A 24,305-nucleotide genomic window follows, 5' to 3' on the forward strand; every position below is an offset into this window, starting at 1 on the left:
GTTTGTGTTTATAAAAGTCTCAGGATATTCACCGGGAAAGTCGGAAAAACGAGCGTGAACGGAACTGTCATTTTGTATGGGACGATCCATAGCGTTTTTCAACAGCCTACTTGATGGCAAGACGAAGTTTGCCGGGCCCACTAGTTTAAAATAAAAAGTGTAGAATAATAAGGCTATCCATGAGGACTTTCCGCAATAGTGCTGACAGCTAAAAGTGTGAATGCAACCGAAACGAATGCGTAAACAAAGCATGCGAGTGTTGCCGGAGCTTTACATTTTCCTTTGTAATCGAACGGTCACTCCGAACGCAAAACGTCAAAAGCTCTTGGTAAACAAAAAAACCAGCTGATCACAGCTGTCTCATGGATTGCCTTATATGGAACAAACTCACCGGATAATCCAACCGTTCCTATTTCAGAGGTATAATATCGCAGGAAGCCAGCCTAGCGATACAATAGTCTACTAGCATTCCAACGAACACAATTTTCTAAACCATACTTCCACTTATAAGCAGTGTTGACCAGACTCATTTCCCCGAAATTCGAATTGTGAAGCCATGAACAGTTATAACTGTGCGTTGTTTTCCTGAGATGGAGGGGGAGGTGGTTGGGCTTGAGTGTTGCACATGGGATCCGACAGTTTCGATCTCGGTGGGCCGCAATTGGCTTGTTTAGGGGTATCAATTTTCTTACATATTCCGAATCTACGCTAAAAATCGAACTAGAATCCAAAGTTTTATAATTTTCCGTTACCTGGAACTATTTTTAAAACACGTTTGAAATTAGTATGGAAATCACTTTTGAATCACCCCTCGGCAAATTTTACTACGGGACGAACTGTCATTGTGTAAATTGAAACGTCATTGAGCCAACGGATTGAAATTTTTGTTAATCATTTATAATATCAACATTGAGATATTGGAGTGCAATAAAATCGTGTTATACTTAGAATGATGTGCTCTTTCGATCAAGCTGCAACAAACTGTGAATTTTTCTTCACTAAACAACCCAATTCAAGTTTCGGTGAAATGATTCGCACTCACTCACTCGCTCATTTCATTTCACCGAAACTTGAATTGTTGCTCTCTGGGATCAAAATTGATCGATTTTTTTCTTAACTAGGAATTTTCTTTTAAAATGCTTATATTGCACTAACATGATATTATTTGGCATATCTTTGAGTTCAGGAAAGCAATTCATTATTTACTTTATTTCTCGATCACTTTATTTCTCAAATCGACGTAATTAATTTTCAAACGGTTTTGAGAAGTTTGAGAATCACAACCTGCCTCCTAAAACATTTTTTAAAATAAATCTTCTTTTTAAAATGTTTTCGCCGTGTACATTGCTTAAATTTTGTATACAATCAGTTCGCGTTAAAATACTAGGTAGTTCATATTGTTTCCCACAAAAATTGTATGACAAAATTGTCGTATCTCCCCGAGACAACGTCCGTTGCTCGCAACAATCTCCTATTAACTGACCCGACCTTCAACGGGTAATTACTGCATAGCATTTCCTATTTACTCTCTCTTTGCTGTCATTTTCTTGCACAAAAATGATAAGCCGTTTCATTCAGTTACTTACGACGTTTTTGAACCAGTGTAACCAGTGTAATGTAACCAGACTCAAGTAATGCTTTGTTGGTTAGGTCGCTTTGTCTCTCCATCACGGAGAGAAATGAAGCTAGTTTGAAACAACTAAAAATTTGATTGAAATTCAAACTACGAACATGGTTGTTTTCAAATGGAAAATTATTTGTTTCAACCTTGCTGTATAGGTTAAAGCAAACTTTTTTTTTGGTAATTTTCATCTAAAATAAACATTTGTTTTTAATTGTATCTTAAGCTATCAGTACACACTTTGTCAAGTGTGCAAATATTTGGCTATTTGACGTTTCAGACGTTTGCCTAACGTTTGCCGTTTGACTATTGTTTGCCAAAGGTCAGTACACGGTGGACAAACATTTGACAAACTCTTATTTGTCCATGTTTGCCACTCGAGAACTGAACGGAGTTGCAAAGTTGACCAAATAAAACTTGTTTTGGCATACTTTTACAATATATATTTCCTCATATCTTCAAGTATTGGCTATTACAAAGTTAGACAAATATTTGCACATCAATGTTTGTGCAAATATATTTGGTCAGTACACATATGACAAACAAATTTGTCAAAATTTGGCAAAAATTTGCACATTTGGCAAAGTGTGTACTGATAGCTTTAGTTGTTTCAAACTAAGAACGTTGCTATATTCAACCAAAAACTAATTTGTATTTATCAAAAATTATATTGAAGAAAACAGTTTGTTTTGAAAAAGATAAACTGTAATCTTAGGTTTAATAAAATTGAAACTTTCGGTACAAATAAACTGATTTTTTGGTTGGGTGAATACCAACCTTAAAAATAGTTCAAAACAAACTAGTTGTTTAGTTTGTACATAACGCTGTCAATCGCGATGTCGGTTTATTATCACGGAGAAAAAAGAATGGTAAACACACCCAAATTTTAGGTTGTTTCAACCAAATTTACGCATGAAAATATATGTTTTGTTTTGGTTTGTTCGACACTCTGTGTTCAATTCTTCAACTCGTTCAACTCGTCGGTCCGTGAGTGAAAAAATCCAGCTGCATCGAGGCAGTTTCTACTCTTAAATTACAACAAAACTTCAAGTTCATCATCGGAAATACATACTACACACAAGGTAAGAGAAAAAGTATTACCAGTATTACTGGATTACAAAATTACTACCGCGATTCGAGATTGTTATTGTTGAGGTGAGGGGTAGCGGTATAATGTTTTCCGTAATGACAATGTTGCTTTGCTTGTGCACAATTCGATTTTAAACACCATTTTCCCAATTTTGTAAGATTCGTATGAACTGCATTCGAATTAGCGTATTTTGTACATTTGCAGGGCTGGTAGTAGCTCTCTTGTTAAGGACTGTAGTATCCGGAACCACCACTCACTTTATTTTTGGCCGATTCCGCCATCAGCCGAACACATGTGTTGGGTGCAAATCAACACATCCGTTCGCCACAAAATCCTTCACTAAACTGACTCTCTTTCACGCGACAAATTGTCAAGTCACTTTCGCGCTTGTTCTCCATCGAGCTGTCACTTGTGCACGCTCAAAGGATTCATGCGATATCATGACTATGGACCTTTGCACGTGTTCACTTTTTGACGTTTTAGCGGTGCCGTGTTATTTATGTGACCATGGAAACCAGTGTTGGGAAACTCGTGAGTACTCACTGAAAACTGCAAACTCACTCGTGAGTATGAGTTGTACAGCTTGAACTCTCGCGTGAGTATACTCAGTCATGAGTTTCAGTTGTACAGCTCATACTCGTGAGTGAGTTTTCGACTAACATTTACTCACTCGTGAGTAATTTTACTCACTTGAAATATTGTAAATATTCTAAAAGCTTGCGAATGGCTCAAATAAATAATAAATAAAAAGTAAGGCTATTCTTGGGGTGACCTTATTCAAATGATAACATGAAAATTTAATTCTGAAAACTATTTGATGCACGCAAAACGTTATTATAATATGAATTGTTAACACAAGCTGTAATTTATGTTTGGTGTTTCGCTGCGCATGTTGCATCGTAAATGCTCTTTTCTTCTGACGTTACACCTCTACTGGGCCAGATTCTGCTTTTTAGCTTATTGTACTTATGATATGAGCATTTCCACATTTATCAACTATGAGCTTTATTTATTTGCCAATTGACAATTTTTTTTATTCTCTACTTTACGATATGCAGCACTACTGCAATAATAAAAACCTGAGACAGAGACTCGACAAAACGTATCTGAGTTTCGTGCCAAAACTAATAAGCCGCTGATTGGTTTGCCAAACAGCGTTGCCAGCAATATTTTGTGCGACAACTTCAGCACCAGCTTTCCAATTTTCATTTTTTTTTGTTTTTTGACAACACATGGATCATAAAAGAGGAGCAGAAATCTAACAATAAGTCAGGTGCCACATGTCTTAGATAGAATCGAACAAAAGGAGTTAAAAAAAATATTTCAGAAAATTATTTTCAATTTATTTTTTATTCATTATGGGACTAGATAAAACGTTGAAAATGATACATTTTTAAATGTCTGTTCCTTAAACAGCGCTATTGAAAATTCTATATTGAAAAATTATGCAAACTTGCTATTACCACATAACAATAATGACAAAACAATAATCAGAGGCCCGTATAATGGTGGATAAACTTATCATTCAGTATCTTTATATAAACCAAACAAAATATAATAAATTCCGAACATTTTTCTGATCAGAAATCTTTATTCGGAAACGTTGCATACAAGTTTTCTAGAACAAACTTGCAAATTACATAAGGTTTGCAGAAAATATTCAAAAGCGAAATTACATATGAAATGGGCAAGATGCAAATCGCAAACCAAATTTATGTGAGGTACCGCGAGGCAAGTGGGTAAATAGGGTAAGTGAAAATAATTTGTATATTTTACTGAATATATGTATTCACGTTTCAAACTCATGCGTAAACCAGGCCATTCAGAGCATTACGATAGATAAGAGATTCCTGTGATTTTTCAACTATTATTGCATAATAGAGTGAAAGATTGTCTACCTGTCAACTATTACTCCGTTACATGTTGGCGGCATGCAATCTTGCATTGATATGTTTAGTAGAAAAAAGTTGCAGAAAATAATTCTCTGTACCAAATCTAAGAAATAAAAGTTTTGGGATTAATTCGACCTAGACATAAAAATAACTAAATTAAAACACCATCAATTTTCTAATCACGTGGGGTAAGTAAAACGTTTCTCATTAGAGATTGAATTTGTGTTTTATTTTTAGGTAGCTTTTAGTAAACAAGGTTTGCAATTATCATAGAAAATCGGAACGTGCTTCAAATTCAAAAAACACAATACTCAAAGCGTTAAAAGCTATTACTAATCATGGAACTTCTCTAAAAGAGATTGCCAGACGATATTGATGTGTCTACTTCGGACAGCCGATTGAAAGGAAAACGTTAGCGTTAGCGTTAGCGTAGTTAACAGCCGATTGAAAGGAAAACGTTGATTGAAAAGTTGCAATATAAGAGAACGCACGGGAATCTCATGGAATGTAAATGTAAAGCTAGTCCAAAACATAAAAATTGGGTATGGGTCTATCCACACAAAAAAGAATCCGAATACTATTGAAGGATTCCGTTCCAAAAAATAATTTCTCACGAAGAGTTATCTTTTGTCATATCCGACTTTCTTAGAAACAAATAACGACCGGTGAAAATTCTACAGAGCCGAGAGACTGAACAGAAGAAAATTGAATTGACAAGAATAAAATTTTCTTTGTTTACATGTTACTTACCTAAGGAACAGGACGCCTTAACTAATGTTGAAGTTAATAGAAATCGTGAATATAACTAAATTTCAATTTATAGTTCAAAAACTTGTGGAGCAAGTGAAAAGTGACATTTTGCAAAAACTTTTTCTGTATTTTTTTTTTAATTTTTACATAAAAATCAATTTTAGCATACTGTTTATATTTGGTGGGAGTCAAAAATAAAGACGACCTCATTTATTTTAATTTAAAGTCTTTAGAATTTGAAGAATCTCAACTATACGATTTCCATTACCCACTTGCCCCACGGTACGTTATTCCATTTTTACTAATATATCAATTCAACTTTGAACATAAATAACATAAACGCGTTCAGAAAAAGTTACAGTATTTATTTTATGCCACTAACCAAATAAATTGGTCTGGAAAGTATTTGAACACAACCGGACTTTCGCCATTATAACTTGTTTATCCATTTTGAAAAACTGGCTTTGAATTCGGTAAAGTTAAAACAACCATACTATAAAACTGGATATCACAATACATACTGAAGTCGACAGCAGCTGTAAACACTTTGAATTATTTACATTTACACTCTTCCACCTAGTATAGAACATACTAATGTACAATTTTATTTTGCTATGGAAATTGGTTACTCACCATACTCACAAAGAGTAACTTGCTCACTCACCGAGAGTAATGACGTCATACTCACTGTGAGTATTACTCTTTACGTGAGTAATACTCGCAGTGAGTTATGACGTCATACTCTCGCGTGAGTAAGAGTAAGGAATGAGTGACTCACAGCGTGAGTATTACTCGCAAAAGAGTACGAGAGTGAGTATTTTTTTACTCGTGAGCACGAGTTTCCCAACACTGATGGAAACTAGTGAATTCGGCACCGCTCAAACGTCAAATTAGTGAACTCGTGCATCGGTCCATATTATAATGAACCAAACACGCTAAGACAATTCTTACACGCTTAAATAAATGTAAGAAGTAATAATGAGTGTTGTTCATTTTATCGATTATTCAATTAATCAACACTAGCTACCACAAGGACTTGATCCCTAGTTTAATGTAAGTCTCGAAACGGTCTCTATTTTTGATGTAGGTCTCTGAAGTCACTTTATTTTCCTTTTTCTCCCTGTGAATGAATCCTGGTGTCGAACATTTCTTCTAGAATATGTTCAGGAACTCCCCCAGGGATCTCGCTAGCAATATTTCTAGGGATTTCATTCAGAGGGATTCTCTCTCAATTGTCCAGAGATTCGTCCAGCGATTTCTCAAGGGATGCAGAAAGTAATTTTCTAAGAAAAATTCTTTTGCTCTCCAACGTTAATTTGTTTGCAAGTTTTAACAGGAAATACTCTAATAAATTTTCCAGGCATTGTCCCAGATTATCTTCTAGCTTTTTCTACAATTGAGGTTCAACCAATTTCTCCAGTTTGTACCGGGGTTTCCCAAGAAAATCTAAAAAAAGATTTATTTCAGATTATATAAAAAATATCGTTCTAGTATTTTTCAGGAAACTTAACAAAAGTCCATTCAGTTTATATGCCGATTTTGTATTTAGTTATTGTTCCAGTTGATGTTATAGATTTCTTAAAAAAAATCATAAGGAGTTTCTTCCAGAAGTTGCTTGATAAATTCCGTCAGGGTTATTTGAAGAAATCTATCAATTTTTTTTTTTATTTTCTCAATAAATTGAGTCAGAGGTTCCTCAAGAACCAACTAGATGCATTTCTACATTCCACATTCACTTCACGTAGTAATTACTGCTGCAGTTCTTCAGTTCCAATAATTTCTCGAGTAATTTCCCTAGTGCATCCACATCCAGAACACCGTGCAGGATTTCATCGAAGGATTCAGATGATTTTTTATTAAACCATCCTACCAGTTCATCTACTAAAACCTGCAAGACTTCCTTCAGAAGTTAGGGAGTTTTTCAAGGATCATCGCGAGAGATCATCAGCAATTCCTACAGAAGTTTCTTCGATTTTTTTTTTTATAGTGATACTTTTAGGTTTTTAAGGGATTTCATCTTAAATGTTTTATTTTTTTACAATGCAGTGGCGCGGGAATTGCGTAGAACAGGTAGGATATGTACTACGCATGAAAACACCTGGGTAGGACAGTCAAAGGATTGTCCTATCCACGATTCAACAAAACAAAACACTAGATCAGCAGAAACACGCTCAACGTCGTAAGGGTTTTCATTGTTTTCTCATACCTAGTAAAGAACGACATGGTTTGTACCCCCCAAATGATCTGACTAGCGAGAAGAATGATTAAAATCTGTAATGAAAATCATGGGAAACCAAGTGTAATAATTGCTACAAGAAATGTCTTAAGCCATTCGAAAAACAAATGGAACATCCTCTATGGCATTTCTGAATTAATCAATATATGGTTCCTTACATATATCTACGGCCAACCCTGTATATGTTCTGGGACAAATTGCCGTGAGCATTCCTGGAAGTGATTCTTTAAAAAAAAAAAAACATCATAATTAGTAAATTTGGTCCAAGAGTTTTCTTGAGACATGTTACCGAAAAAGAGAAGTAATTCATAAATTTATTCTCATTAGCATAATTAAGTAGTCATAAAATTATTTGGTCAACAAAGGTTGATATGATTAAAAAAGGTCTTGTTAATAGTGGGAAAGTGAATGGCAATTTGATAACTTTGTGCACGATCCATGGTTTTGCGTCTTATGGCATTTCAAAAACTGCATATTTTGTTGTACCTAATTGAAATACTTCGGGACAAATCACCTGTCCAGATCGAGCGACAATGAATGGCTCATACTGTTGATAGTGAGCCTCACTAACTGAAATTCAAATAATTTAGAGGAAAAGCACTTGACGTTTAGGAACAATCATTGCTCTAAATTACACGGAATTTCAGCAAGCAGAGAACTACAATCGTATAAGTCATTCGTAGTTGACGAAATCTCGACACGCAGATCCCTCTTACTCGTATTGATTACAATGATGAACGGATTCAACTACTAGTGAGCCTCACTATTTAAAATTCAAATAATTTAGAGGAAAAGCACTTGACATCTAGGAACAATCATTGCTCTAAATTACACTGAATTTCAAATAGCAGAGAGCTAGTAATCGAAATTGGTCTCATAGTTAATCTATTTTTCTGATATTTTAGATAGATTTGGAACTCATGGTAACTCGCGATCTAAGCTAAATGAAATGAAGGCTAGGATTTTTGTCCAAGCAGGCTCACTCTTGGTAATTCAAGTGATTTGCAGGAAAAGCACTTGACGTTCCGGAACAATCATTGCTGCAAATCAATATGAATTAGTAAGAGAAGATAACTTTGTTAAAAATCAACAGCCTTCGGTTCCCATTAATAGCTTGAGGTTAGTAACCAGTATTTCGTAAGTTTCGATATCAATAGGAACACCACATCACGCAACAGCCAGCCTCACTCTTCTAATTTTGCATGATCCCTCGGAACAGCACTTGCCGCATTAGGAACAATCATTGCGAAGCATCAGTTAAAATTTGAAGAGCAGAGAACTGTTTTGCGACCATTCAATTCAGACATCACTGGAATTCGATAGTCTAATCAGGAAACCGAATAAGAGCATTCTGATAGAAGCAGGCTTACTCTTAGAGATTTAAGTGATTTTGCGAAAAAGAATTGCCGTTTAGGATCAATCATTTCCCTAAATCAATGTAAATGTTTAAGAGGAGAGAACTTGTACTAGAATATTGTTCTGTAAACTGAATTTTAGAATATCGCTATTCCTAACAAAAAAAAAACTTTGTTTTTTTTTTTCACCCAGTCCGGGATAATTGTTACCTCTGAGATAGGTCCCAATATTAATTTTCTTCTTTTTCTTATGTAAATATTTATTATTTGTTTATATTTTGTCTTTTTTGTAAATAATTATCCCCTTACTATAAAATTTGTAAATACTTATATATACCTATTCCCTAACTATAAAATTTGTATATATGAAATCTGTAAATAAAATTTGAATTCAAATTCCCTCCCATAAAACCCTACATCGTTATCCTTCCTCTTGCACTAAAATAACATGGCGCGCATTACCAACTGCGCAAAAACAAACCGCTCCCGGGAAATGTTCTGCAAACACACATTTTGCAACATCAAAAATTCCTTAAAAGCCAATGTTGGAGAAGGCCAAGGCCTCTTTTCGGTAACAAAGTTCAAATCGTTAAAACCTTGAGTTGATTTAAAGAATGTTAATCCTCTTCGCAGGAAACTTTATTAGGCTTAATTACAGGCACGCAGTTCAGTGACCATGCTGAATTACTGCGTTCGATAATACCTGTATCAAGCAGTCGTTGCAATTCCGTGGCCACCAACCCTTGAGTTTTAGGTGACATTACATAAGGGAACTGGCGAACTGGAGGTTTGTTTCGCCATTCCTCTTGAATTTCAATCCGGTGCTCAGCCAATGGAGTCAGTGACAACTGTCCTTGGCGAGCTGGGATAAAAAGTGCTTTGATACTTTCGATTTCTTGCTTCTCCTCGGTAGTGAGGATGCAAATGGAAGATTTAGAGGGCGGTTCATAAACCTCATCGTCTACTAGGGCACACTCACCAATAGTGGGTTGAATATTGAATTTGGCCCAGAAGTCCATACCGCAAATACAACGGATGGCTAGGTTTGGTACCACTAGGGTCGGGACAATTTTGGTCACACCGTTGAAAGTGAAGGGTAAGTCAAGCTGACCACGAATTTGCAACTGTTCTCCTCCTGCGGTTCGTAATGTTATGGGATTTTGAAGTGGTGAAATTTTATGTGATTTGAAGTTAGAATAGACCGAATCATCAATTATGGTAAGGTTACTACCACTGTCTAAAAGAGCTCGGATTTTATGCTCATACACCGTTACGGTGGTGTATGGACGATTGTCGTTAGGGTACGGGTAAGTAATCAGACATGTAATAGGGTCTCGTGAGTACATATCCTCAGATGCTCTTTCGAAGCAATTGGAAGGAAATGGATAATGAAATTTGCACGCACCTAGGGGTTCAGCGAGCCGCGTTTTTCGCTCGTTTTTTAAACAGTATGGGCAATTTCGAAAAGGGTAACCACGGAAACCACAATTTTCACATAGAACGGCCCTTGGGGCACGACATTCTCTGATAGAATGCCCGTATATGCCGCAGTTATAACAGGTGTTTTCTGGAGGGGGTTGATACGAATCTATGAGACTTTCCAACGTCAATCTTGGTCTCTGTTGGGACTGATTATGCGTGGGTGCCTGTGTTTGATTTTTGGGCGAATTTTGATAATTTTGCCTATTCGTTTTGTTGGGATGGTTGGTACGGGGATTAGGTGGTGTTTGTGACGGTGGTTGTCGGTTTTGATTAACCTCGGCCGAATTTGGCTTGGATTTGCCTTGGCTAACGGCATTTACTGTTTTTTCTATTCCAAAAACTTTGTTGTATGCCGAGAAGTTCAATGCATCGATCTTTTGACCGGCAGCAATCAAAGAAGGCAAATCAGTTATTGGGAGAAAAGTTAATTGCTTCTTGTAGTCTATCCTTATATTTTGGAGTAGGATCTGAACCTTTTCATACTCAGGAATTTGTACGCACATGGATCGGAAAAGTTTTTCCATCTCATAATAAAATTCATGAAATGATTCACTTCTCTGCTGGCGCCGCTGATAAATTTTCATTTTTATCAGAGCGTCCAAATCGGGGTGCATGAAGGTCCGCTTCAATTCCAACACCAAATGTTGCCAATTGAGCAAACGACCTGTGGTGCGCATGGTCATATACCACTTTAATGCAGGGCCCGCAAAAAGGTGAACAGCGGATTCAAATAGCTCAACCTCGGACACATGTTCGGCTAGCGAAAAGGTCTGAACGATTTCTAAAAACTCATTGAGATTGATACCCTGATCGGTTCCTTCATATTTGGTTATTTTCCACTGCAAAACAGGTAAGGTGTGACGTGAAGGGTTAGATGGTGCTGTTGATGGATACGTTGGGTAGGGCGAGAATGGAATGGGAATTTGAGGGTAATGTGAATGAGTTTGGTAAGTATTTTGAGGTGGGTTATTAGTTTGAGGAGCCATTGTTGGAAAACTAGGATTGAACCAAGACTGTGAACTGGTTGGATGATTTCTGGAATCAATTGACGGAATTTGAGGCATGGATTGCGATGTGGGTTTATTTTGAGGAATATTGTGATAGGGATTTGAAAAATATGTATAAGGCGGGTTTGTGAACCCAACTGAAGGTTGGTTTGCTGAAGTTAAGTTCGAATCCACCTGTGGTGTTGTGTGACCCATGGGTCTGCCTGAATTTGCAACTGTAGCTTGAGTTGCTAATAAGCGTAAGTTGGCTAATTCAGTTTCAAGCTGTTCGATACGAATTTGAAATGATTCAGAACTGAGATTCTGATTTGAAACAGAATCCAGATTCTGATTTGAAACTTGATTCGATGCTTGGGCAGGTTCTTGAGTGATAATATGGTGGTTTGAAGACTCTGGGTTCACATTGAACAAATTAATCAAAGCCTGTTCATTGTCAACTTCATGTTCGGTATTGGAAGGGTTTGCATTTTCTGTGTAAAACTCTTTTTGTAAAATTTCGGTAATGTCAACCAATAGAGCTTTCAAAAAGCTACTCTCTTCTGTGCTAATATTTTCCACTTTTAACAATTGGTATACTCTATGCCCGTAATGTAAAAGCCTGGTTTTACATTTGGTTCGTACAACTCGATCATTTTGTTTCACCATTTCAGAAAGCTCCTGAAACTTTTTTTCACAGATTGTCATTTCCTCTACTTTATTTCCCACAAATCCTGCATCCAAATGCTTTTTCTCTTGCTTTTCAAGCTTGAGATGCTCACGTAAGCTCCTACGTCTGCGTGAGAAAGACGCATCATCACGAATCACTATATTTCGCAAAGCCAATTCACAAAGCAGCTCATCGTTTTCTAAATGGTCCACCCTTATATCATGGTACCACCCTAAAATCATTTCACTTGCATGCAAGTAATCTGGACGCATCATAGCCATTGGAAAAAATATGCTACTCACAATATATATCAATAGATGAAGAAGTAATTCACAAAATAATCAATGCAATATAAAGAAAAGTAATTCACAAAAGAAACTAATTCAATTTAAATCTATTCACTACAGGTCACTATTGTTCACTAATAATTCAATGGAAATAATTCAATAGAAATAATTAAACAAAGGTCTATTCATAAATGGGTCATTGTATCAATAGGTATTCATAATGGCAATTGTTCAATTCACAAATTTTAATCCAATTGTTTCACTATTGTTTCTGCACACAAAAGAACGCAATTTGTTGTAACTAACTTTTTCTGATTTCAGATAGAATAGAAATTTAACGAATTTCGATTTCTCCCGGAGCACATTTGAAAAAGATTCTAATTTAATCCTAAAGTAGAAACTTTTTCAATCACTAATTCACGTTGGGCGCCATTTGTAAGATGATTATCTAATTCACACATTTGCAATTCAAATTAATTCTATTAAAAAAACTAAGAAAAAAGATCAAATAAAAATTACACTAATAAAAATATTAACACTAAGAAATTTACATGATTATTTACATTTAAGCCCTCTCAGGGTCTATCCGGGAGAATCGTTTATCTTCTGGGCGGACTCACTTCCCACACTAATTTAACGAAATTTAATTTACACAAGAGATAGAAAATAAGGGAATCGTAGCAAAATAAATAATTACAAAAGGCTTATAAAATTCGAATTCAATGGTTAGATTTATTTAATTTCAAGGAAAGGGGAATAGGGTTAATAGGAATGGGTTTTGCACTACACCTGGCGCCGGTTGGCGGATCATTTGTCGTTCGCCGGTCGGTCGGTTTTGTCGGGCGACTCGCAGTTGACGAATTCCATCCAAAATGAGTCGAAAAAAATAAAAATCGACCTCGATAGTCTTCGATTTGGATTACATTTTGCACATTTTTTTGATATGATAGAATAAACGTTTTCCATAGAACATTTGCACGTAACTTATTTGAAAAATTCTAACTCCGAAACTGTTGATTTTAGAGAAAAATGTTCTATGAAGAAGTTGTAGTAAACCGTTTGGACTATAAGAAAAAAATATACACTGAAAAAATATTTTATTTATTTTCATAAAAAATTAAAAAAGAAACTTAAATTTTAAATTACACAAAAACCCCATTTTTAATATTTTTTAAATTTTCACCATAGAATCTTGGTAGTATACAGATGTTTGGGACAAAGTTTCATGATGGAGAAATTTTTAATAAAAAAGTTTTTCTAAGAACAACTTTTGGTCGATTTTCAAAATTTTGATTTTTTGTCAAAATATATACGTTCTGATGATACAGTAAGCACCTTGAAATGATTCTAAGCCATGATGATGATATGAATAATTTCTCTACAAGTAGCCATTTTCGAATTACATCGAGTTAAATGCAAAAAATATTATTTAAATATTAAAATAGGCCATTTTTATTAGTTATTCGCGATCCTCCATCATGAAAAATAAGTAAGTGGAAAGAAATATGGTCTTCACTCACGAAAACGTATTATTATTAATGGAGAAACTCGAATAACTTATGAAAATGGCCTATTTTATTATTTAAACAATATTTTTTGCATTAAACTTGATATAATTCGAAAATGGCTACTTCTAGAGAAATTATTCATATAATCATTATGGCTTAGAATCATTTCAAGATGCTTACTGTGTCATCAGAACGTATTTATTTTGACAAAAAAAATCAAAATTTTGAAAATCGACCAAAAGTTGTTCTTAGAAAAACTTTTTTATTAAAAATTTCTCCATCATGAAACTTTGTCCCAAACATCTGTATACTACCAAGATTCTATGGTGAAAATTTAAAAAATATTGAAAATGGGGTTTTTGTGTAATTTAAAATTTAAATTTTATTTTTTAATTTTTTATGAAAATAAATAAAATATTTTTTCAGTGTATATTTTTTTCTTATAGTCCAAACGGTTCACTACAACTTCTTCATAGAACATTTTTCTCTAAAATCAACAGTTTCGGAGTTAGAATTTTTCAAATAAGTTGCATGCAAAAATTTATAGGTCATTTTCAAAAGTTACACTTGAGTCAAAATGATCAAAATTTCTATGGAAAACGCTTATTCTATCATACCAAAAACATGTGCAAAATTTAATCCAAATCGAAGATGGTCGAGTTCTGTGACTGACCGATTTGACATGGAATTCGTCAGTTCGGACACTCCGTGATGACCCGCTGAATTTCTCACTTCGATGTCGACTCTCGAGCTGGTGTCCGGGCGCACTTCGCACTTCTTGACGGGCGAGGGGTAGCGAACGGCCTTTCGTCGCGCACGGTCGAGGGGTGGTAAGCGGCTTCGTCGATACTTTATCCACTGTATCCCAGGGCTGACAAATTGGCACAATCACTGTCGGTATAAACCCGCAAAGGCAGCAACTTTGTACCACTCGCGTCTCACAATACTAACTTTGTTCCTGCGAAGAGGATTAACTTGGTTGTAGTCAACGTACGGTTTTAACGATTGAAACTTTGTTACCGAAAAGAGGCCTTGGCCTTCTCCAACGTTGGCTTTTAAGGAATTTTTGATGTTGCAAAATCTGTGTTTGCAGAACATTTCCCGGGAGCGGTTTGTTTTTGCGCAGTTGGTAATGCGCGCCATGTTACTTTAGTGCAAGAGGAAGGATAACGATGTAGGGTTTTATGGGAGGGAATTTGAATTCAAATTTTATTTACAGATTTCATATTTTATAGTAAGGGAATAGTTATATATAAGTATTTACAAATTTTATAGTAAGGGGATCTTGAGGGAAGAACATCGCAGGTCTCTGTAGGCAGTGCACTCTCGGATCCCTATCCGATTCCCGCCGGAGTCCCCCAAGGTAACATTCTGGGACCCCTGATGTACAACCTGTATACGGCTGACGTCCCTCCGCTCCCAGATGGAGGCACCTTGTCGCTATTCGCAGACGACTCTGCGATTACCTACTCGGGACGGGTCATACGCCCCCTTGTGGCTAGGCTCCAACGTGGTCTCGACACGTATATCAAATTCCTCACGGATTGGAAAATTCATGTCAACGGCTCCAAAACCCAAGTCATAATATTTCCACACCGAAACTCCGAGCGACTCAAACCGCAAACTAAAATCCGCATCCAAAATGCGGAAATCGAGTGGTCCCCGGAGGTCCGCTACATTGGACTGATGCTCGACAGCAAGCTCCTGTTCCGCTCCCACGTTGAAGACCGAGTATCGAAGGGAATCACCTTGATGAAGTCCCTCTATCCCATCATCAACCGTCGCTCAAAAATGTCCGTCAGCAATAAGCTGGCGGTATTCAAGCTCATCGTTGCCCCCATGCTGGAATATGGGTCCCCAGTTTGGCGAGGATGCGCGAAAACCCACAGGAGGAAACTGCAGAAACTCCAGAACAAGTTCCTGAAAATGATTTTAAATCTACCGACACGCACGCGCACCACCGAGGTCCATCGGCTGGCTAACCACGACACTGTGGAGCAGCGAATGGCCAAATTCACTGAACGCCATAGAATTAAAGCGCAAAATTCCGAATTCGAGTCCATCCGAAATCTGTACCCAATCATGTAAATAGTAGGTTAAGGTAGTTAGGTAGCATTTTTAAATAATTAAAAACAAAAGTGTACAAAAGTACCAAATGTAAAACAGGCATAAGCCATCATCCGACAACAGCAATTTGCACAACCAAGAAGAAAAAAAAAAGACTGAATAACATTTATTGTTGAAACACTTGATTTGTAAACCTTTGTAACAAAAAACAAACAAAACTGAATAAATCAAATTGAAATTGAAAAAAAAAAATATAGTAAGGGGATAATTATTTATAAAAAAGACAAAATATAAACAAAGAATAAATATTTACATAAGAAAAAGAAGAAAATTAATATTGGGACCTATCTCAGAGGTAACAATGCTAATGGCTCATTTCAAAGGTAGGGAAGGAGCGTGCACAAGCGTTGCAGAATTGACAAGAGGAGAGTTGGTCAAATATGTCATAATTTCGCTTAATGTAATTTGTGTTTAATCGTATGACTCAACAGAATAGCCTTAGTCTGAAAGAAGGGAAAATTTCTGATGTTTAATATTAGCCGCCTTTTCGCCGAAAACTATTCTCTCGGTGTAATTCGGAAGAATGACAAATGTTCAAAAGAAGGATGATTCACTATGAAAATGGCAGTAGCTTTAATTGGAATTCATGTTGATGTTTTTGTTTGTCAATTTGAGCAATATTATTTGTTCTAATGGCATAACTCGAAAGAACAGCCTATGTATGAAAGAAGGGTAATTAACCTATGAAAATATAGACAGTAGTGACAGTAATAACTCTGCCAGAATAACACGAAAATGGATCGGCTGAAAAGTTCCTCACAGACTGTACATATGTAGATGGTGCAGAGGTTGAAATTTCTTGAGATTAAATCTCAAAGTAAGTTTACAATTGAAAACCTTTCGAAGGTATATGAGATCTAGTAAATTGGTCCACATGACATATAAATAGACTAGATTGAACTTGTAATCGGATTGATTGAAAAAAAAATCTAACGCGTAAACATTCTCGATGTATTTAAAAATTTAGCCTAACCCTTACTAACTGAAAATATGGTGGATAAGATCATTATGGCGTAAGTGATACACTGATTTCATTGAATTAGCAACAGAACCGACACTGCCAACCGACGTATTGGCTTGTTGATACACAAAATAGTTAAAAATTGCTTTAAAATTGATGAAATACTAACAAAATTGCTAAAACTTTTCTCTCTTGTACCAGTAGTTGCGGTAAAGTGTTCCTATTATGGAGGATCCCATAAGAAAACAACGGATACCGCAGCTATTGGAAGAAATTAAAAATATACCGCAACTAAAGAAACAGTGTACCAATAGTGGAGGTATTATTTTCATTGACATGCCGTTGGTAAGTGCGACGAAATATTTTTTTCTCATAAAGTAAATGATCGTTACTTACCGTAACAACAATAAACAACAATAATATGTACCAGGGTTGGGAAAAAATCTGAAATTCATTCTACAGTAGCCAAACAAAGCCAATCGCAGTCAGCGAAGCCAGTTAAACTCACGCCTACCGCTGCTGTAAGCAAAGAGCCTTGAAAATCGCAAAACACCCGTTGCTAAGGGCAACCCAAAATTACTGTAGAAAAATGTTCTATTTCCCGCTGCATTTCCCGCATTTAGAGCCTTCAATGACACTCACGATTTAGAAAATTCATTCACCCAACATAGGCTACTTGATGAGATTCACGTTTTTGAACTACTGTACTGGGAGAGCCACGTGATTTTCGCGAAAATTCAAGCCTACTACTATTACCATTCCCAGCACTGATATGTACATCCATCGCGCTTTATGATATTTTTGCGATTCAATTAAGTTGAATCGTGCTTATGACCTCCGTTAATGGAACATTTACCCTATCTTCATTTCTTTTCTAGGTGATTCGCTGGAATCTTCTCGATGTGCTAGCCGGTAATACTGCTTTTCAAATCAGAATATCAGATATATGGACAAAAGTTAAAATCACCTTACCTCTCGCTGAATTTATAAATTTTGATATATTCTAATTGAACGTGAAAAAGTGAGGTTTTGGTTTTTCCAAACAATACATCAATGAAGTATTGCGGGGTGACATTGAGACTAGGAGGTGACTTTGACCGCCATTTTCGATGCATCTCATGGCTATCATGAACGTCAAAAAAACAAATAATGTATGACAATTTAGTATTCTTGATACTTGCCCATTGTTTGCATGATTATGACATTACTTTGCTGTGAAAATAGTGGTCAAAAGTAGCTCTTAAGGTCCAATGTCTCCCCCAAACCACGGAACCTCATTTTTTGAAAATGTTAGTTAAAATTTATTCTTGAATATCTTTCCGGGAAATGGTGTATTCCGGGAAATGGGTCATTCCGGGAAATGTCTTTCCGGGAAATGGGGTATCCGGGAAACGATTTCCGGGAAATGGTATAGAACCCATAATTGCTCTATAGATTTTTTAAATAAATAGGCCAGTTTTGTGGTTATCGACAATTTTATTGTATAGGAATAGAACATGAAATGCTTCAGAGGTAATACAAATCCTCATTTCATTTCAATCATCTTATTAGTTAAATCAAACAAGATCCATAGTTGATTCAAACTTATCTTTACTTATTTCAAACAACCGTTTAGTTTGAATCAAACTAAAATTTGGTTGAAACAAATTTAAGAATTTGTTTGAATTTACCTAGAAATTTTCAGCTGTCAAAATAAAAAAAAACAATATTTTGTTTGTTGTTAACATATAGGGGAACTTACGTATTGTCGGCAGCCTAAGCAGCTGAACTTTGAACAAGGCAATTATACACAACAATTAGCAGGAGACACCTAAACTACACTTGAGCACTCTTCATTTATTAATTATTATGCACAAAACACTATTTTGTTCTCTAAATCTCGAAAACTTATTCAAATAGTCTCAAGTCAAAAAAGTGAATAAACTTACTTTATTGAGCCTACGTGTTTCGCAGGCGAAATTCCACATGTTCCGCTCCTACCCAACTAGATTTTTCACTTTTAGAACGTTTAATTTCCGGATTTACAAAACGACGAAAGTAAGATTTTCAACTTTCGCAACCTAACCACTACTTTCGCCGCCCCGCTGCATAGAGAGACAAAGTGACTTAACCACGAATCAAAACAAAACACTTCTTGAGCCGATTTTACACTGGTAGAAAAACGTCGAAATTAACTGTATGAAATGGCTTATCATTTTGTTATAATTACTTTTGTTGAAAATAATAGCACAGATAACAGATGTTTATGCAAGAACAAAAATTTGCTGAAAACCTGTGTAAATATTCAAACAGAAACTCCTTGCAATCACTAGCGCCGCCACACAATGAATTGCGTCAATCAGTGGTGGATATAGGTATCTTGAAATGTTTCATATTCACCACTCACATCGCCATGGGATCTTAGCGATAACAGCGCCACCACAGTGTTGCTACTTGTGTTGCCAAATAAAATGACCGTTTATTGTCTTACACAGTTTTGTAATCGGACTTGAACATCTGTTATCTGTGATAATAGAAACTACCTAGTTTTCGAACGCGATCTAATTGTATTCAAAATTTGAGCGATGTACACGGCGAAAAAATGTTGAAAAGATGATTCATGTTAAAACAGTTTTAGAAGACAGGTTGTGATTCTTCTCAATTAGTTTTCTCAAAACCGTATGAAAGTTACTTACGTCGATTTGAAAAAGTAATCGAGAAATCATCTAATTTTCCTCACCAAAGTCACGAGACACTTGTTCTTTTATCGGCAATCCAAAAGTGTACAAAAACTAGGTTATGTATTGGTAACATTTCGTATTTGTTGACAATGAATTTAAACGTCACTCATTATGTTCTACTCGTTGAAAGGGCCAATGCAGAAAAATACAGACTACACTGAGAACAGCATTGCAGTTATAAATAGAATAGCTGTCATATTTAACACACAACGCCATTAAATTTGTGCAGACTAAGGCGCCGTCCACAAATTACGTAACGCTCTAACGGGGAGGAGAGTAAGCTCAAACGTTGCGGCTTAAACACAAAATTTATTTTTTTCCATACAAAGACCATTGCGGAGGAGGGAATGGTCGAACACGATTCTCTTGATTTGTTCTTATTGCGTATCAATTCTACACGCGCCGATCTGGACTATAGAAATTCATATATTTTGCCTTAAGAAAGATGGAACGATTATTGCAATACGAAAGCTTTATGTATCGTTTTAGCATCATTTAGTATAGAAAATTAACTGAATTCCATATTTAGCAATCCAAGGTGGCGGCTTCAGGAGTGTAAGAATTGTTGGAAACCCATGCAATATGGGTATTTTCGGAACGGGCACGATGAGAATATGACGAAAATCGATATCCGGCGTCATTTTGAAATCCAAGATGGCGGCCTCCGGTCAAGGAAAATTGTTTAAAATTCCTGTAATATGGGTATTTACGGAACGAGCGCGACGAGGGGATAACCATTTTGAAATCCAAGATGGCGGCCTCTGCTTTGGTATAATCATTGAAAACTAATGCAATATGGGCATTTCCGGAACGGGCGTGACGAGGGGATGAACATTAGGGCTCCTGAGAAGAAAATATATTTTTTGATCAGCATACACAAAAAACCCTTTTTTTCAAACCCCCTATTCCTACTTACATCCAAAACTGTCAAACCATTCATATTGTATTGCAATTTTGAAGATAACTTTCCGTTCTACGGTTGAACAGAAAGCTACCGCAGCAGTCACATGGATAATTTTCTCAGAGCATCATCGATTGACTGCGATGATACCTTGGAAACCAAACTAATGACTGTTGTTATCTGCTGTTTTTAAAAGCTTTGGACAATACTTTGATTAGATGGGTTCGTTCAATGATACAATGGTTGTCAAGCCTGCGGTAGAAATTTGACAGCTGCGGTAGAATTTGGCGGCTACCGCAGAACGGAAAATTTTCAGAAGAACCGTAATATATTCCAATAATAAATTATCTCAAATTTATGCAAAAAAAAACTGAAAAATAAATATATCAAAAAATTAATTCCGAATAATCGAATCCCGGATAATTGAATCTCCGTATAATCGAGTCTCCGGATAATCGAGTCCGACCTGTACCATTCTTCTCGATTGCTATTGTCGGCGCGGTAAAAAGTTAGAAGTGGTTCCTCGCCGAAGTTAGATTTTTCTCAGAACCTATGGGAGATACCTAACTTCGGAAGTGGTCCATTCGATTCGCATCTGGATGCGCTCGAATGCGCTCTTCTTCCGAAGTAGGGTATCTTGCATAGATTCCGAGAAAAATACAACTTCGGCGAAATGCATTTTCTAACGATTGACCGAACTTACGATATCCAAACAGTCCCAGAATGTTCAAGCTTGACTAGGGCTGCTAGACAAGATCGATACATCTTTCTACAGTCGAGACTTGTTCTGGCCATGTCCTAGCAATAGCTAGGGATTGTAATTACAGTCATATCTCGATATAACGTAACCTCTTTATAACGTAACTCGATATAACGTAATGTTTACCTCGATATAACGTAACTTTGTTTGTATCCCATTTATTTTTTGCATTTTTTTTTTCAAAAGCATGATTTATGATTTCTGTCATCCTTTCATCGTACCCGTTCCGAAAATACTTATATTGCATTATATAATATATTTCAATGATTTTACTTAACCGGAGGCCGCCATCTTGGGTTTCAAAAAGGCGTTGCACATCGATTTCCGTCATCTCCTCATCGCGCCCGTTCCGAAAATATCCATGAGAACATACCTTGAGTTATTTCTACTAGCTTTTTCTCATTATGCGCAAGATTTTGGTTTCGGTTATTGTATCAATGATAGGATAGATAGGGATAGCTTTACAATTTTGCAGATAGTATATTTATCCCCAAAGATAGATGATAAAGATATGCTTGATCCATCAGTGTTGAAAAAATGCTGATAATATCTCCATCCGTCTATCAATTGATAGAGATAATATAGTCTATCTTCTATCCATAATTTTTCAAGAAGTGATAGTATCCCTATCACTACCCTACTATCAGTTGATAGCATCAAAAGATAGGAACATAATCAAATTTCAATTATTTGTTCAGAATTTGCAATGTATTCTCATATTTAGCCGAACACATCAAGTCAAATTGCGAAATATGTGCAAAAATAAATGAGGACTTACGCATTTTTGGCCAAATCTCACCCCAAACGACGGTACTTGCACATTTGTTTTCAAATTTCATTAAATTCGAAAGGTAAATAATTTCATCGTGAATTGAACTATTCGCTGACACGCTGAACGGCTCGATATGGTTCTGGTCTGTAAAGGTTGCTGCTCTTGAACGCTCTATCATCAAGTTATTCCCGAGAGAATGAATGGTAATATTAAAAAAAAAATCCAATTGCCATGTTCCACGATTTTTTTGGTTTATCATCATACATCATCCTCCTGATTGCCTGTAGAACAACAGGAGTGTTGCCAAAATAGTTCAACTATTAAAAGACGTATATTTTATATGTTTCTCAGTATATTGAAGATTACGCACGACAATCTTTAAATAAGAAAATATTAAAAGGCTCAATTGTTACCAATGCATGCTTTGTTGCCTAATTCCAATAAATTAATTAGTCATGTTCGTTTTTTTCTGTGAATTTAAATCGTGAATAATTAATACACCGTAATTGAATATGGTTTTCTGGCAACCTGGTCCCGTAATAAAAAGTGATTGCCGAGGAAATCAAAGTGCATTAATTTTAATTTGTGATTTAAAGCATAAAAATTAAGTATTTTCGAGTGATTTATATACAAATCAAAAGTTCAATAGTGCATAAGTGATCGGATAGCAGCTTGTGTGAAAAAATTGACATTGGAGTGGAGAATTGGACCTTTTAAAGTGGTGAGTTTTTGTAAGCTGTTCTTGTGTTGTTTTATTCGGCAGCTCACGAATGACGATAATTTCGTAAGCATTTATTTCATTTAATGATAAAACCTATGTTATATAATATTTTTGTGTAAGATGTGATTTACATGGAAGATTATAGTTCAAGGAATAGGTTGAGTATATTGAAGTTAACTCTTGTTCCGTAGATAAATTTAAACAAAGACGATAAGTTAGTGCTGCCGAAAATACCCTCGGGGTGCCGAAGCCATCATTTACCCTATTTGTTGAAATAAAGTTCAAATCAATATAAAATATACTGCTTCGCGACTAAAAATGGGTGAACCAATGTGCGAAGTTCGATTTTTGACCCACTTTGTCGCGTCGCGAGTCACTTCGCAGTAGTGAACATCTGTGCCCTCCGCCGTGTGCATTGTGCGCACTATTAAGAATCGACTTGCGACGCAACGAAGTTGGTCAAAAATCAAACTTCGCACGATGGTTAACCCATTTTCTAACGCGAAGCAGTACCCAGCAAACATTTTAGTGGAATAGGACTTGAACAAACCACTCTAAAGATCATTTCAGCTGAATAAACTGTTGTCCATCAACAAATGTTACTTGGGTATATTACCTACATTTCTAGTTTGTTTTGAACATGATGGTTTGTTAAAGTTAAGTGTAAATTTGTTTGCATAAAATTTTAACACGTAAATTTGGTTGAAACAACCTAAAATTTGGTTGTGTTTACCATTCTTTTTTCTCCGTGATACATCGGAGCGGTAAAAGTTACGGTTAGATTGCGAAATCCTAAGCCGTTGTTTTCAATCTTGAAATCAAACGTTCTAAAAGTGAAGAATCGAACTGGTTTAGAGCGGAACGTATAGAATTTCGTCTGCGAAACACGTAGAAGTGATAAAATAGGTTTCCCCCCTTCTTCTGACTTGAGTCTGTTTGAGTAAGCTTGTTGCAGTTGCAGTTGCAGTTGATTGAAATGAACAATCAATTGAACAGCTGAGATAGGATAAGAATGAAAGAATCCGATTGTTTTTTTCAACGGAGGTCTCATAATTCAACATGGTGAGCGCTAAGATGGTAAACAATTCATTGATTGACGGCCACCAGGTTATTCAACCTCAAACATGATGAAAAAAATGTATGTTTATTCCAATTAATGATTTCAGAAAATTTTCATATGTTGAATTCATTTATTCATTATTTCTGAACTCAAGGATATGTGGAAGAATCATCCCGTTATTAAAAAGCCTTGTTAAGGTCGCACGGGGCGTCACCATAATCATCCTATCCATTTGAAGAACCAAATCTCATGAACCACTGCGAAAATTGTATCACTATGATTCTCAGCGTCATCGGTTCATTGAAACTCGAGATTTGCTTCTGCAAAATTTTGATGACAATTGTTGGAGTGAGACAAAAATAACACGGTCTCCCGTGTCACCTTGAAGAAAATTTCTATTTAACAACCT

At 36.0% G+C, this 24,305-nt stretch overlaps 1 long non-coding RNA gene across 1 annotated transcript in view; it reads right to left on the reverse strand.

The window, feature by feature from the left end:
- The window catches only part of LOC110674845, a 40,753-nt gene that overhangs the window by 15,530 nt on the left and 918 nt on the right, over nucleotides 1–24,305 (reverse strand). The window lies entirely within an intron of this gene.

This window comes from Aedes aegypti, chromosome 1, assembly GCF_002204515.2.
Source record: "Aedes aegypti strain LVP_AGWG chromosome 1, AaegL5.0 Primary Assembly, whole genome shotgun sequence".
Classification (NCBI taxonomy): Eukaryota; Metazoa; Arthropoda; class Insecta; order Diptera; family Culicidae; genus Aedes; species Aedes aegypti.